General features: G+C 45.2%; 1 long non-coding RNA gene across 1 annotated transcript; it reads left to right on the forward strand.

Moving 5' to 3' along the window:
- The first annotated feature begins 5,046 nt into the window (after positions 1–5,046).
- On the forward strand, positions 5,047–15,441 carry LOC104007947 (uncharacterized). Its single transcript, XR_682324.4, has 3 exons — positions 5,047–5,304; positions 6,787–6,906; positions 12,509–15,441. It is a non-coding gene; the product is annotated as an uncharacterized LOC104007947 (long non-coding RNA).
- The last annotated feature ends 444 nt before the right edge of the window (positions 15,442–15,885 follow it).

A 15,885-nucleotide genomic window follows, 5' to 3' on the forward strand; every position in this document is an offset into this window, starting at 1 on the left:
TAACCAATCTAATAATGGGTATTTTGGGCCCATTTTTCTCAGAAGAAGAAACTGAGTTTTCAGGGCTTGAAATGAATCTATGTGTGTGTGTATACACACATATATGGTTTTCTGTAAACTATATATTCCTTATACAGTATAAGCTCCTAATACAGGAGTATCAGGATGTTTTTGGCTACAGCTAATATAAACCCCCAACTCCAAATGACAAGAAAACATCGAATATAAGCATAAGTCCAGATGGATGGCTCTGAGGCTGGTTAATTTCACATCTCAAATGACAGCCTTGGGATCCCAGGTTCGTTCTTTCTGTCTGCCATCCTTGGCAGTAGCTGCATCCCATACAGATATGCCCTCACCCAGAGTGAGGGAGGTGGCCCAAGTGTGTTCTTGGGTGCCCAATTCCCTATTTCACACTTGATGTTCAACATTCTGCACCTCAGCCTCTCTGATTTTTGGTACCAGTGACATCAGTAATACCCATTTTCTTCCAATTAACAAGGAAGTTGAGAAGAGTTCTTAGCTTATGTTTTAGACAGGATGCGTGTATCAGTCAGGGCTGTGAACCAGTGAGAATTTTCTCCATTGAAAGTGACTCAAGTCGCGTGTCCTCATTTCTGGCTTCTGTTCTCTGTATTGATAGAGAGCTTGGATTTGGAAATCTGGTTCCACCACTTACAAGCTGTGTCTTTGTGCCTCAGTTTGTGCATCTGTTTAATGGGGATCTCATTAGAACCTGCCTCTAAAGGTTGCTATAAGGATTAAGTAATTTAATACAGGGGAAATCCTTAGTACAGGGCCTGGCCTGTCGTAAATTATTAATGTTATTATCTAAGCTTCCTGCTGCTGCAGGGGACATGGAGGAAAACGCTCTGACATGACATCTGTACAACTTGTGTTCCAAAGGAAAAGAGAGGGCTACTCCTCCACCTCTGATCCCAGGGGAGGACTCCATGGGCCTGGATTGTGTGTGGCACCCTCCTGCCAAGGCTAGGCCCTATGGCAAGGCCCTGTGAGGAATGTACTGAGCAGATAATACTCCAGGTGACCCATGACCACTTGGTTTCTTTTTGAATCCAGAGGAGTTGTCATTTTGACTGGATATGTTGAACATATTACATACCATGTTAGCTGCTGTGGTTCTAACAAATATTTGGGTCATGATGTAATCCTTTATTCTCAGCTCTAGAGTGCAATCACATGTCTAACGATTCTCTCTGTATTTGATAGAATTTATATTGCTGAAAATGAAATTTTGGAGGGGCAAATAACACCTTCAGCTTTAACAGACATTTAAAAAAACTGTTGTATTTTTTGTTATATAAGCATTACATATGAATAAAATTATGTGCAGATCTGAAATAACGCAGGCAGCAAAAGTGTATCTCACTAGGGTAATGTTAATAACGTGCATTGCTTAGAAAGCACATGAAATACTTACATCAAAATGACCACCTTAGACTGTCCTGTGTCCTCTCCCACAGTGCTGTGGGCTCCTCCCAGCACTTAGCTTCTCCCACAATGCCGTGGTATCCTCCCGGCCTCGAGCTCCTCCTACAATGCCGGGGCTCCTCCCCAGACCTGGAGCTTCTTCCACAATGCCAGGGCTCCTCCCTAGACCCCAAGCTTCTCCCACAGTGCTGTGGGCTCCTCCTCAGCCCCTGAGCTAGATGCTAGAAAGATGACAGATACAGGCTGGACGCAGTGGCTCACACCTGTAATTCCAGCACTTTGGGAGGCTGAGGCAGGTGGATCACGAGGTCAGGAGATTGAGACCATCCTGACTAACATGGTGAAACCCTCTCTCTACTAAAAATACAAAATATCAGCCAGGCATGGTGGCACATGCCTGTAATCCCAGCTACTCGTGAGGCTGAGGCAGGAGAATCGCTTGAACCCGGGAAGCAGAGGTTGTAGTGAGCCGAGATTGTGCCACTGCACTCCAGCCTGGGTGACAGAGCGAGACTCTGTCTCAAAAAAAAAAAAAAAAAAAAAAAAAAAAAAAAAAAAAAAAGAATGGACTAATACACTGCTCCTTTATGTGGCTCTGGTTTTCTCTCCAGAAGATTTAGAGTTTTCTCATTTTTCCCAGTATTTTGAAATCCCAAGGTGATCTGTTGTCATAATACTACAGTAGTTGGTGGGACTCTTGTAATAGATTCATCTGCCCAATGCACAGCAAGTCAATATGCTAAGACACCAGGGAGCAGCAGAGAACAAATTAAATAATTATAGGGCAGCCTAATGAGTTGGGAGGAAACTGCACATCCACCTCCCTGAGGAGTTTGGGGCTGGGGATGTTAAGGGGTTTGGAGTGGACTGAGGTGTGGGGATCATTGATTGATTGATGAATTCAGGGTAAAGTCATGGGAAGGGGAGAAGAAGAAACATTCTCATGCTGATATAGTTCTTCTATAAGGGTTTTCACACTGGTTGATGTCAGCTGTTCTGCTAGAATTCAGAATCTGAAAAACATTGTAAGCAATTCTTAAGCAAAAGCTCTATGATTCTAGCATCAGAGATCCTCTTTATCTTCCAACTTTTATGAGGAAGTTTTAAAATTTCATGTTATCATTTTTATGTGTTCCTCTTAATATGGCACCTTGATCTTGTTTTATGGATGCAACATCTCCCTTTTTCACTAAAAAATAAATTACAAATTTTATAAAGGTATCTTGTTCTCTATATTACCTCTCATTCCTTTATTATGTTTTTTTCTTTCTTTCGTAAAGACTTTCCTCAAATATCTGCTACTCCTGAGTTCATTCATATTTAAAGGGCAAATGGCTAGACTAAAAAGATGATTGGAAGCCAGGTGTGGTGGCTCATGCCTATAATCCCAGCACTTTGGGAGGCAAAGGTGGGAGGATTGCTGGAGCCCAGGAGTTCGAGACAAGCCTAGGTAACAAAGCAAGACCCTGTCTCTACAAAAAAAATTTAAAAATTAGCTGGGCATGATGGCACATGCCTGTAGATCCAGCTACTTGGGAGGCTGAGGTGGGAGGATGGCTTGAGCCTGGGAAGTCAAAGTGGCAGTGAGCCATGATAACCCCACTGCACTCCAGCCTGGGTGAAACCACAAGACCCTGTCTCAAAATTTAAAAATAAACAAACAAACAAATAAATAAGGTTATTGGAAACTCTGCATGCAAAGGTTTTTCTTTCAGTAGGACTTCCCAGAAGGAAACTGGCTATTTTGTTGAGGAACTCTTAAACATTATTATCTGCAAATCCTATCTCTGGGATTGATGAGTTTCCCCAGAGAAGAATTCTCTAATTTCCTGAGCCTGGCCTAGTTCATAGCCAAGTGAGGAAAGGGGATGCCACAGGGCTTGATTTTTATTACACTCCACTGTTTTCACCTAGACCTGGGTCCTGAGCCTGGACTCCCTTTCCTTTGTCCTCTCTAGAAAGTGACAACAACTCCCCCCATCCACTTGTCTTCTTCTGGATGAGGGAGGGGTGGTCCCAGTCCTGAGTGAGGTAAGCAAGGGAATCTCTAATTTCTTCTTTTATAGATTTTCAATTAATCCTCTCGTTTTTAGCCCACTGGGATATTCCCCATGAGCAATGCCCTATGCTTCCACTTCCCGAGACTCCCTGGGTTCTGCGTTGTGAATCTGCCCAGCAGCTCCTGCCCCAGCCCTTGCAGTGCTAGCTTTCTGCATCCTGTGGTCTGCTCACTTACTCACTGCTAGATCTGACTTCCTCTTGCAGTCATTCAGTTGACCTCTCTCTGCTGTGACTCCTTTCATGTTCTGTTCGCTTTTGTGCGCCAATGTCTTTTTGTCTCTTTCCTGTCACTTTCATGGAGGGTTAGGAGGGAATAGAGACAAATGGCTGTGTGATATTCATCATGCTTACATAAATTTCCATAAAGCCACAGCTCCTGATGTCGTTAACCGGCCCACCTGTGTGTTTCTTATCCACCCTCACCCAACACTGGGGACAATCCCATTGTCTCCTAAGTGCTTACCACATTTCCAGTGAAATGACCTTGCCTTTCATTTGGATTTGGGGAGGGGCAGAGTGTTAGGATCTGCATAACAAGGTCCCCCACTTTCAATGTAGAATCAAGAATGGGAAATAAAGCAACCTCTGCTAGTTTCCAAAGTATTAGATACCGCTCCTGGGTCTCAGTAACTCTGAATATGCCAGACTTTTATCAAGGAGTAAAACAGTCACCCACGCCTTTGTGAAAACTCCCAAGTTTGAAATTGTGCCGAATGAGGAAAAGCTTCCACACCAGACAGTTCCAGGTGCCCCTCTGAAAGAGTTATCCCTTTGCCTCAAAAACAAAACAAGACACAACAAAAAACAAACAAAAAAACCCCCCAAGAAACAATGACAACAACAACAACAAAACCCTCTGTGGTCACAATGGAGAAAAGGTAGGACTAGGGGGCAGCGGGGCTTGAGAACCCTGCCCTCAAATGTTTATATAAAAGGAAGAGTTGCCTGGCACGGTGGTAACTGAGCTATGTCCCTTCCAGGCTGAGCTCTGTCTTCAGCTGGACAATTTGAGCCAGCTGTGCCTGTTTCTTCCCCAGGGCTGAGAAGGCTTTTATTCACAGGCAGTTTCCTGGGATTGCCATTAGTAAAGACAGGGATCAAGGACTCACAGACAATGCCCTGCAAAGACAGCCACTCCCTTGGCAATTGGGGCAGAGTTTGCATCTTGGAGCTGGAACCTTGGCAGCCCCTGAGCACAGTGTTCTGGAGGAGTCTGTGCTGAAGGGCAGCCTGGAAGCCTGTGGGACATTGGGAATGGTACCAGCTGGGGCCTGGGCTTGCCCCTGGGTACAGAATGTTTTATTCAGTGGGCAAAGCAGTGCCAGGGTGGATGAATAAAGCCTTCAGATTCTGCATGGGGGTTTGTTTAACTCTCCCCCTTCTCATCCTCTGAACACAGCCAGAGGCATTTGGAACGTGGCCCATATGATCATATCATTGGTGACAATGGAATCCAGGCCACCCAAAATCAATGAGTCTCTAACAAGGCACAACTGGCTGCTGGGACTTGTCTCCAGCATTGCAACGTTGCCAGCTATTCTTTGTCTAAGTGCACTCATGTTAATGTGTAAGCCATTTCCTTCTCAGTGAGAAGGTTCTTTGTGAGATTGCTCTGTATGCTCACACTTGGAGACTGAAAGTTGGACTCGTAGGTACTGAGCGTCTTGTTGTGGAGACCAGATGCAATTCCTGGGCCTCCTGCTCCAGCTCCTGTCCAGCCCTGGGTCAAAGCCTGCAGGTGACGGACAGGACAGCAGAGTGAGCTCCAGGATGTGGAGGAAGGAAGATGAGGTGTGGTGGGGAAAGGGTAAGTGGGTGTGGAGGGTAGAAAAGTGTCCCCGAAAAGATAGCTCCAAGTCCTTACCCCGGTACTTGCAAATGTGACCTTATTTGGAAATGAGATTTTTGCAGATATGATCTAGTTAAAGGTCTCAAGATGAGATCATCCTGGATTTAGGGTGGGACCTAAGTCCATTGACTAGTAGGTATTTTTGCAAGAGAAAGGAGAAGATTTGAGACACAGAGAGACACAGAGGGAAGAAAGCCGTGTGAACTTGGATGCAGAGATGGGAGTGATGCTGTCACAGCTAAGAAATGCCAGGAAGCACCACAAGTTGGAAGAGGCAAGGGAGAGATCCCCCCCAGAACCTTCAGAGAGATCATGGCCCTGCCAACACATTGATTTTGGACTTTTGGTCTCCAAAACTGTGAGAGAGGAAGTTTCTCTTGTTTGTTTTTTGTTGTTGGTGGTGGTGGTTTTTTGTTTTTTGTTTTAGATGGAGTCTCGCTCTGTCACCCAGGCTGGAGTGCAGTGGCGTGATCTCGGCTCACCGCAAGCTCCACCTCCCGGGTTCACCATTCTCCTGCCTCAGCCTCCCGTGGAGCTGGGACTACAGGTGCCCGCCAACACACTCGGCCTTTTTTTTTTTTTGTATTTTTAGTAGAGACGGGGTTTCACCATGTTAGTTCTCTTGTTTTAAGCTGCCACATTTGTGGTACTTTTGTTATGGCAGCCCTAAGGAGCTAATTCACAGGAGAGATAGGGGAAGGGAAGAGGCAAGAAGATAGAAAGATGAGGAGGTGGGGACAGGGACAGCCATGGAGGCTGAGGCAGCAGGGGTGGAACAGCTCCCCTCCCTGTCATAGTCACTTCATAACAAGCTATCCTGGACTGGTGGCTTAAACAACAGAAATTAATTTTCGCAGAGTTCTGGAGGCTGGAAGTGAACCATGAGGGCGCCAGCATGGTCAGTTTCTGGTGAGGGCTCTCTTTCCGACTGGTAAACGGCTGCCTTCTGGCTGTGTCCTCGTAGGAGAACAGAAGGCAAAGGAAAGCTCTCTAGCTTCTCTTCCACCACGAGCTTCAAATCTAAACCTGATTATCTCCCAAACACCATCACTTTGGGGGTTAGGGTGTCAACATATGAGTTTAGGGAGGATGCAATTCAGTTGATAGCAGGCCTTCAGTGCATGGGTGTCCCAGCATAGGTCTGGCAGTTTAGAGGCCAGAACTACACGGAATCATGCTATGCAAAATAGGCAAAAACACCATTGATTGAAGGATAATTTAACCCGGAGCAGAGAAGTTACATTGAGAATCAAAGAATGACACCCTTGCCTTGGGGTTAATGAGGCTGAAAATAAAGACTAAACCAGCAGTACTCTGGATGAAGGTGAAGGCAGGTGGGGCATCATTCATCAGACCTGGGAAGTGGGGGCGCAGGGCTTATCTGTTTGGGCCTCATCACTGCTCTCCCTATCATCTCCTGTCAGAAATAATTCCCTGACTGGTGTCCCTTCCGTTTCGGGATGAATTGTCCTCCAGCTGCTCCTGATTCCTATGTTAAAGTCCTGGTGTGACGGCTCACATCTGTCATCCCTGCACTTTGAGAGGTGAGAGGATTGCTTGAGGCCAGGAGTTCAAGACCAGCCTGGGCAACACAGTGAGACCCCATGTCCACAATAAAAGAAATTAGCCAGGCATGGTGGTGGATGCCTGTAGTCCCAGCTACTCAGGAGGCTGAGGCAGGAGGATTGCTTGAGCCCAGGAGTTGGAGGCTACAATGAGCTGTGATTGTGCCACCGCATTCCAGGCTGGGTGACAGAGTGAGACTCTGTCACAAAACAAAAACAAAAACAAAGACAAAAACAAATCCTAACCCTTTAGTACTTCAGAATAAGACTGTATTTGGAGATAAGGCCTTTAAAGAGGCAATTATGTTAATGAGGTCATTAGGGTGGGTCCTGATCCAATATGATGGATGTCCTTGTAAGAAAAGGGAACTAGGACGCAGACATGTGCAGAGGAAAGACCATGCAAAGACACAGGGAGAAGACGGCCCTCTGCCAGTCAAGGAGACAGGCCTCAGAAAAAAATCAATCCTGCCAACACCTTGATCTCGGCAAAGCTCCAGGCATGTGAGAAAATAAGTTCTGTGGCAGCCACCCAGGCTGTGGTAGTTTGTTATGGCAACCATCACCCACTAAGACACCGTCTCCAAGACCCTCCTCTGTAGACAGACACCTGATGCCCAGACCACCCCTCAGATGCCAGGGGAAGCTGGCTGGGAAGAGCATGGGCTTTGGAGCCACCAGCTACACCCTGGAATCTCTGTTCATGGCCTTCTAACTGTGGGACCTTGAGCAAGTTACTCCATCTCTTTAGTCTTGGAGATCCATAAAGCTGGAGGTAATGAACTCCCCCCAGAGCTGTGCAAATTAAACGAACTAACATGTAAAAAGATAGATTTATTTATTTATTTTAGACAGGGCCTCCCTCTGTCACCCAGGCTGGAGTGAGTGCAGTGCGCGATCACAGCTCACTGCAGCCTCGACTTCCCAGGCTCAACTGATCTCAGCCTCTGAAGGAACTGGGATTACAGGTGTGTGCCACCATGCCCAGCTAATTTTTTCATCTTTTGTATGTTGCCCAGGCTGATCTCAAACTTCTGGGCTTAAGAGATCCTCCTGCCTTGGCCTCCTGAAGTGTTGGGATTATAAGCATGAGTCACCTCGCCCAGCCATGTAAAAAGATTTAATATGCCTGAGGCCCAACGACTCTAATCCGTTCTCCAATTTTACCTACTCTAGGGGAATTTTGCTGTGTTTTGCAGCCACACTGGGCAGCCTGTCTCTTTGGAGGAAATGCCAAGATCTGCGGGGGTCTGGCCCTGTTTCCCACTGTGTGCAGATGAATCTTCTAACCACCTGTCTTCTGGAAGTCGGGACAGGAAGTGGGGACAGGAAGTGGAGCTAGTTCTGCCAGGTCCTCCCATTCAGATGGTGGGCTCCTGAAGAAGTGACATAGAGAACTCATGGAGGTGACAGTGGAGACAGGCTCCCAGCGGAGGGCAGTAAGGACCAATGATGGTGTGAGTGTCCACTGAGAGTGCCATTGGTGGCGTCCCAGGCAGCAGTTTCTGTAGGATGACCTCACTGTCATCTATGCTTGTTTCCCTGCTTGCAGTCAATCTCCTTGTCCTCTGCCTTGTCCTCTTGGGGCCTGTTCTTGGCTGGCAATCATATTGGAAAGTTATCTAACAAATTATTTCACACTAAAGTGAGAAAGATTTAGATAAGTAGTCATTTTCCTAAAGGCACTTGCATTTTAAGAAGGGAAAGGAAACAGGTAAGGCTAAGCATTTCATTTAACTGGCAGTGGAAAACGTAATCATTTTTTAAAATAATTTATAATTTTATAATTTTTAATTTTTTTTTTATAGAGACAAGGTCTCTCTATATTGCCCAGGCTTGTCAACTCCTGGCCTCAAGTGATCCTCCTGCTTTTGCAAATCCCAAAGTGCTGGGATTACAGGCGTGAGCCACCATTGCCCGGCAGGGAAAGTTCATTTTTAAGGCTGACTATGTATGTACCAAGGGCCTATTATGTCCCTGGGATGCTGGTGTTCAAGGCATTGTCTAGTCTGGCATAGCTGAGGCGCATTCATTTGAGTGGCCACCTCCCATGTTGCCTACTCGGCTGGCACGGTGGAGAGCTTAGCTGTCTTTTCAGTCTGTGACTTGTTTAGACTTTACTGGTTTAATCAGAAGGCTCTGAATTTCTTACTTAAATTCCCATTCAGATGTCTGGCTGACCAACATTGGCAGGTAAAGGTGACATTTTGGTCAGATGAGGAAGGGGGTGCCGGGAGGCAACAAAGAGGTATTTTCCCCAATGTCTTACCCCTTTGTTCAGTTTTGATGACATGTAGCACGACTAAGAAAAGAACTTCTAGGCCAGTCCAGGGGCGCAGGGTGTGGGTAGGGTGGAGAACCGTACAAGATGGAGATCCCAAAGACAGCCTGTGCCCAAATGCAAATTCCTGGTCAATCATTTCAGCCAGTTCACAGTGACTGCCTGCTTCTCCCCGCGTTATTTTCACTGGGACCTGAATCAACTCTTGATTCTTGAATCTAGAGAAGGGAAAGGAACCCAGGGCAGAAGGTGGGCAAAAAAGGCAGGAGCGCGAGGTGGCTGGGAAACGGGCGTTCTCCATTCATTTCTCACTTCCAAGTCTGACCTAAGCAGGTCTAGCAGGAAGGGCAGATTATCACGCGCAGCAAAGAGACAGGACTGAAGTTTGGCAAGTAGCACAATCCCATCCTCAGGCTCTTTATTTATGTCACTGCCATGAAATCCACTTTGTGAAATAGGGGGCCTTGTCTGTCTGCTCAAGACATGGTCTGGGAGAAGAGGTGGACACCTTCTCCACATTGAGAAGTCAGGGTGCCCTGAGCTTCTGCTATGGCGCTTACCCAGAGCCTGGGGAGAGGGGCTGCTGCCAAAGAAACAAATACATGGGTGTCTTTCCTGGTTCCCAAAGGGCTGACCTTAGAGTCACCCGATTGTGCTGCTTACATCCCTCCAGGGCTTTGAAACGCATGCTTAGCTCTTGTGGCTAAGAAATGGACGCTGCTGAAACGGACGCTAAGCTCTTGTGGGGAAGCTCTTGTGGTGCCTAACTGCGTCAGAAGGCGATTCTGGCTTTGAGGCTGGGAAGCTTTCGGAGGTGCTTTTCAAATGCAAGCTTATGTCACCTTTAGGAACACTTTTCAATTTGCTTTCTGCTGGCCAGGCTCGCAGCTCCACGCTGTCGCCTGCTCCTGCCTCTCTGTGGCTCCCAATGTCCAGCAGGCACAGACTTGACGGTTGTCTCTGTGCAGAATTCCCCTCACGTTCTGCTTCCACAGACTGACTTCGTTCATGCTGTTCCTGCTTCCTGCTCCGGTTACAGCCACAGGCTCCTCCACATTCTTCTGTCTGCCTCCAGTTTCTTCTTCTCACTTTAATCAGTCTTGTCCACCATTGCCAGATAATTAAAAAACAAAACAAAACAAAAACTAAGCTTCCATGTTATCTACAAAATAGTCAAGGTCTTTCTTCCATGTTATCTACAAAATATTCCAGGTTGTTCTTAGCCTTTTAGGAATCAGAGGAGAATTTCAACCCATTATGGGTTTAGGCCTCCAAGACTCTAACAGAAGAGGGACACGGTGGAAGAATAATGGGAAGTGGAAATCTTACCCCTGGCAGGGTGTCCCGGTTCTGGATGCATGCCCAAGGAAACACAAACGATAATTTTTACAAATCAAAGCCATGCAAGTCCCATGGAGACATATTAGAACATGTTTTCTTAGATTTGTAAGTCATAGGACCAAAATTGGTGGCTGAATGGCACTGAGGGAGAGTCTGATAGGTTACTAACTAAGGGGTGCTCTATGTTGCCACAGACTAGGTGGAAAAGGAAGGGGTAGGGAAAGCCAGAGTGGTGATCCTGAGAAGGAAGTTGGATGAGAAGACTCTGCGCCTTCTAGCCATGCTCAAATGCTAGTGATAAACACACACAGACAGCATACAGTGAAGTACACACACACAGTCTCACACACCTTGCACACCAACTCATTCATGCTCTTGGGCATCTACAGCACTCATTTCACTGTCAGGTTTTGCCTTTTCTTTGGACGTCACTCTTGGGCGTCTAGAGCACTCATTTCACTGTCAGGTTTTGCCTTTTCTTTGGATGTCGCTCTTGGGCGTCTAGAGCACTCATTTTACTGTCAGGTTTTGCCTTTTCTTTGGACGTCATTTTTCCTTGTGTGCATGTTGCCCATTCCCCTAAGAAGTACAGGAGAGGTGGGCACGGTGGCTCACACCTGTAATCCCAGCACTTTGGGAAGCCGAGGCGGGAGGATCACTTGAGGCCAGGAGTTGGAGAACAGGCTGGGCAACATGACGAGACCCTGTCTCTGCAAAAAAATCTTTAAAAAATTATCCAGGTGTGGTGGCATGTGCCTGTGGTCCCAGCTACAAAGGAGGCTGAGGCAGGAGGATCGCTTGAGCCTGGGAAGTTGAAGATGCAGTCAGCTGTGATTGCATCACTGTACTCTTGCCTGGGCAATGGAGTGAAGCCCTGTCTCCAAAAACAACAAACAAACAAAAAAACCAAAAAACAAAATAACAAAAGAGACGTACAGCAGATATGGAGCAGAAGTGCGAATGGTCTTCTAAATAGTCAATCTTTGGGGGCATCCTCCCCTCTCTTCTCCCCTCCCCTCCTTTTTTTCTTATACTTCTTCTTGCAGTCCAACATCCTTAGCAGTGCAAAATGAGTCAGAGGTTCCTCAAACCATTGAGTGCTCAGCATTATATAATCATCACTTCCAAGTAGCATTCGGAGATGTCTTTAAGCTGCAACAGCTATTGTTAGTTGTTTAAGATACTCCATCACTGCCTTTGATTGGAAACTTTCTCATCGCCATTATGTGCATTGGTGCAGGCACCTTAAATTTCACTGGGTCTTGGGATTAGTCATATTGTAGAGAGACACAGAGATGTGAGAAATAAATTGAAAAAAGGTCTGTAGCAACAGATTTTACACCATAAAAGAGTGAATTATTAGGTGTTAGGAAAAATATAAATGTTGCAAACGGTGTGTTTCATATACTGTTGCCAAGAATAAAAATATGCCAAATATGGGGGGAAAAGGTGTTGGTTAATCAGACTTCTGGCTGGCCCCCACCCTGCAGCTCTTAGCACTGCTGTGCTGTTTATAGGGCAGTAACCCAGTCACCAAAGCAAAGAGAATTCGAATAAGGGACTTGGAAGATATGCCAACTTGGGGACTAATTATTGCCTTGTTAAACAGTGAGATGGGGTTATTGTACATTTTTGGGTATGGTAGTTAAAATGTATTTTAAAAAAGAAGTTTTTAGAAACCAAGAATTCCCCAAATTCAAGAAGTAACTGATAAAGTAGTTTATGGAAATGTAATCTCCCCATAGAACCAGATTGTGCAACAAAAAAGGAAAAGGAACAATGTGAAATGGGAAACAGAATGGGGGTGACCCTTCCAGATGGCTTTCTGGAAACTCCTTTCAAGCCAGCCACCCACCAGACGATGCTACCAAATGGCCCCTGTATTCGTTTTTTAGGGCTGCCATAACAAAGTGTCACAAGCTGGGTGGCTTACAACAATAAAAATCTACCATTTTACAGTTCTGGAGGCCACAAGTGTGAAATCAAGATGTCAGCAGTGCCATACTCTCTCTGAAGTCTGTTGGAGAGAACTCTTCTTTGTCTCTCCCAGTTTCTGGTGGTTTCCAGTAATCCGTGGCTTCCTTGGCTTGTCGTCGCATCATTCCAGTCTCAGTCATCATGCGGCCTCCTCACTATGTGTCTGTCTGTGTTTACATTTTCCTCTTCTCATAAGGGCAGCAGTAAATGGATTAGGCATGCTAGTATATCTTCTTCGCTTGATGGCATCTGCAGACTCTGTTTCCAAATAAGGCCTTGTTCATGGGTACTGGGGTTAGGACTTCAACACCTCATTTCTAGTCTCCTATATCACCATGAAGAAAGCTATGCTAGAAAGCTATGTCTTTTGTTACTTATACAAAATGGTATTGATAATAGCTACCTACTCAAAACTACTCAGAATAAGATCAGTTTCTAGCATGACAGTATGAGGAGCCGCCTGACCCACTCCTCCAGGTAAACTGGTAAAAACAGCCATTTAAGGCTTCTGGAATTAGTCCCAAGGAAAAACATCAAAGGAAGGAACCTGTATTCAAGAAAATGTACTAATTTGGTAGAAGAGGTGAATCTGTGGGATTTGAAACAAGACCACTTCTTTCCTCCCCACTCCCAGCTCAGCACGGTGGCAATTTCCCTCCAGACAGCTACTGCCGAAACACAGGTCTCCTCTCCTCCCAGCACAGAGGGCCTCCTTCCAGGGAGGAGTAGGATGGCAGTGTCCTTCATCTTGCCCCCAGCTCCCTGTTGCTGAGGCTGTCTCAGATGAATGCAGTTGAGAGGTGCTACTCATGGAAGGAGACTCTACCTTGGGTGTGACATGCTGAGAAGACTGTGGCCCTGGTCACTTTTGCCCTGGCTCTTGAGGTGGTGTTTCCATGCCAGAAGGCTCAAGTTAAGAAGACCACTGGCTATCCCCAACTCCTCCACCAAGCACCCAGCCCCTAGGCAGAGGGTGTCACTCAGAGAAAAGCTTACCATTGTTTCTACCCCCAGCTCCACAGCTCTGGTTCAGGTATTTTGTTGCAAGGTAGGGGAGAAGAAGCAGTTCAGAGAAAAAAAGGTAATTCTTAATCTCTTCCCAAAGGAACTGACTTCATTTTCAACAGAGCTTGGAGAAAATTAAGCCTAAGGATGCTCTGAAAACACAGTGGAGGTTGTGGTGAAGGGCAATTGGGAGAGGCTAGTTTGCAGGAGAGAACCCAGAATAAACCACTGGGAAGGAACCCTTCTGGGGGTCAGAACAAATATCAAACACTGACCTCAGAAACTATTCTTTCAAAGGAGCCACAGTTTAATGGGGTTAGTTTGTGGAACACTTTATGCCCCAGGATATTGTTGAAAACAATAGGGCAATTGGCCACCAATTAATGGAGCTTAACAGCTGGATGTGGTTAGGGAAGTGCCAGAGAGCCCTAGCAAAACCACTGTCATCCCAGCACGACTGTGGGCATATGCAAAGCTGAACCTCTTTAGGGAGCAATATGAGAGGCTTAACGCTTTGGGAGGGAAAATATACAGTTGACCTTTGGACAACACAGGTTTGAACTGCGTGAGTCCACCTATACATGAATTTTTTTCCACCACTGCCAACCTTGAGACAAGACTGACCCCTATTCTTCTCCCTCCTCTGCAGCATACTCTACATGCAGATGATGTGGATAAAGATCTTTATGATGATCTACTTCCACCTAATGAATAGTAAATGTGTTTTCTCTTCCTTAGGATTTTCTTAATAATATGCTCTTTTCTGTAACTTATTTTACTGAAAGAGTACAGTATATAATACATATAACACACAAAATATATGTTAATTGACTAGCTGTGTTATCAGTGAGGCTCCTTCTGGTCAACAGTAGGCTATTAGTAAAGTTCTGGGGCATCAAAAGTTATACACAATTATTTTACTGCATAGGCAGTCAATGCCCACAACCCCTACTTTGTTCAAGTGTCAACTTTACTTCATGAAAATAAACCAGCCAGTCACTAAAAAAAATCAATAAGCAAATAACAATAACAAGTCCTGAAGGAGGGGAAGACCAATATGCAGAGTCAGTAGAATATATTATCTAAAATGCCCAGTTTCTCACAAAAAATTACAAGGCATGCAAACAAACAAGAAAGTATAATATGATCCATACACCTGAAAAAAAGCAGAGAAAGAAACTAACTTTAAGAATGATAAGACACAGGCCGAGTGTGCCTGTAATCTCAGCACTTTGAGGGGTTGAGGTGGGAGGATTGCTTGAGCCCAGGAGAGTGAGGCTAGGCATCTATCACACCACTGTGCTCCAGCCTGGGTGACAAAGTGAGACCCTGTCAAAAAACAAAAAAACAAAAAACAAAAACCCTCAAAAAACCTGTTATAAGCATGTTCACAGAGCTAAAAGAAGGGATGATGGCCATGTTCCATCAAATAGAGAATGCCAACAGAGAGATAGAATAATCAAATGGAAATTCTGGATTTGAAAAGTACAATAATTGAAATGAAATATTCACTAAAGGGGCTCAAAAGTAGATTTGAACTGGCAGAAGAAAGAATATGTGAACTTGAAGATAGATCAATAGAGACTATGCAAGCTGAAGAACAGAAAAAGGAAAATGAAAAGTGAAGAGCACTTCAGAAAATGTGAGATACCATTAAGTGCACCAACATACATGTAATGGAAGTATCAGAAGGAAAGGAGAGAAAGGAGCAGAAAAATCTTGAAGATTAAGTGGGAAGATCACTTGAGCTCAGGAGTTTGAGACCAGCCTGGGCAACCTAGTGAGACCTCACCTCTGTTAAAAAAATTAGCTGGGCGTGGTGATGTGCACCTGTAGTCCCAGCTATTCAGAAGGCTGAGGTGGAAGATTTTTTTAAGCTCGGGAGTTCTGCACTACAGTAAGCTATGATCGTGCCACTGCACTCCAGCCTGGGTGAAAGAGCGAGACCCTGTCTCAATTTTTTTTTTTCCTGAAGAACTAGTGTCTGGAAGCTCCCCAAATTTGCTGATAGATATTGGTCTGTAGTTTTCTTTTCTTGTAATGTCTTTTTCTGCTTTTGGTACTAGGATAATGCTAGCGTCATCGAATGAGTTAGAAAGTATTCCCTTTTCATCTATCTTCTGAAAGAGCTTATAAGGGAATTGCTATAGTTTCTTCCTGAAGTGTTGGTGGAATTCACCAATGAACTCACCTGGGCCTGGTGCTTTCTGTTTTGGAAGGTTATTAATTATTGATTCAATTTCTTTAATAAATATAAGCCTATTCAGATTGTCTATTTCTTCTTGTGTGAGTTTTGCTAGATTGCATCCTTCAAAATATTGGTCTATTTCACCTAAGTTATCAGATTTTTGGCA

The sequence above is a fragment of the Pan troglodytes genome, chromosome 11, assembly GCF_028858775.2.
Source record: "Pan troglodytes isolate AG18354 chromosome 11, NHGRI_mPanTro3-v2.0_pri, whole genome shotgun sequence".
Classification (NCBI taxonomy): Eukaryota; Metazoa; Chordata; class Mammalia; order Primates; family Hominidae; genus Pan; species Pan troglodytes.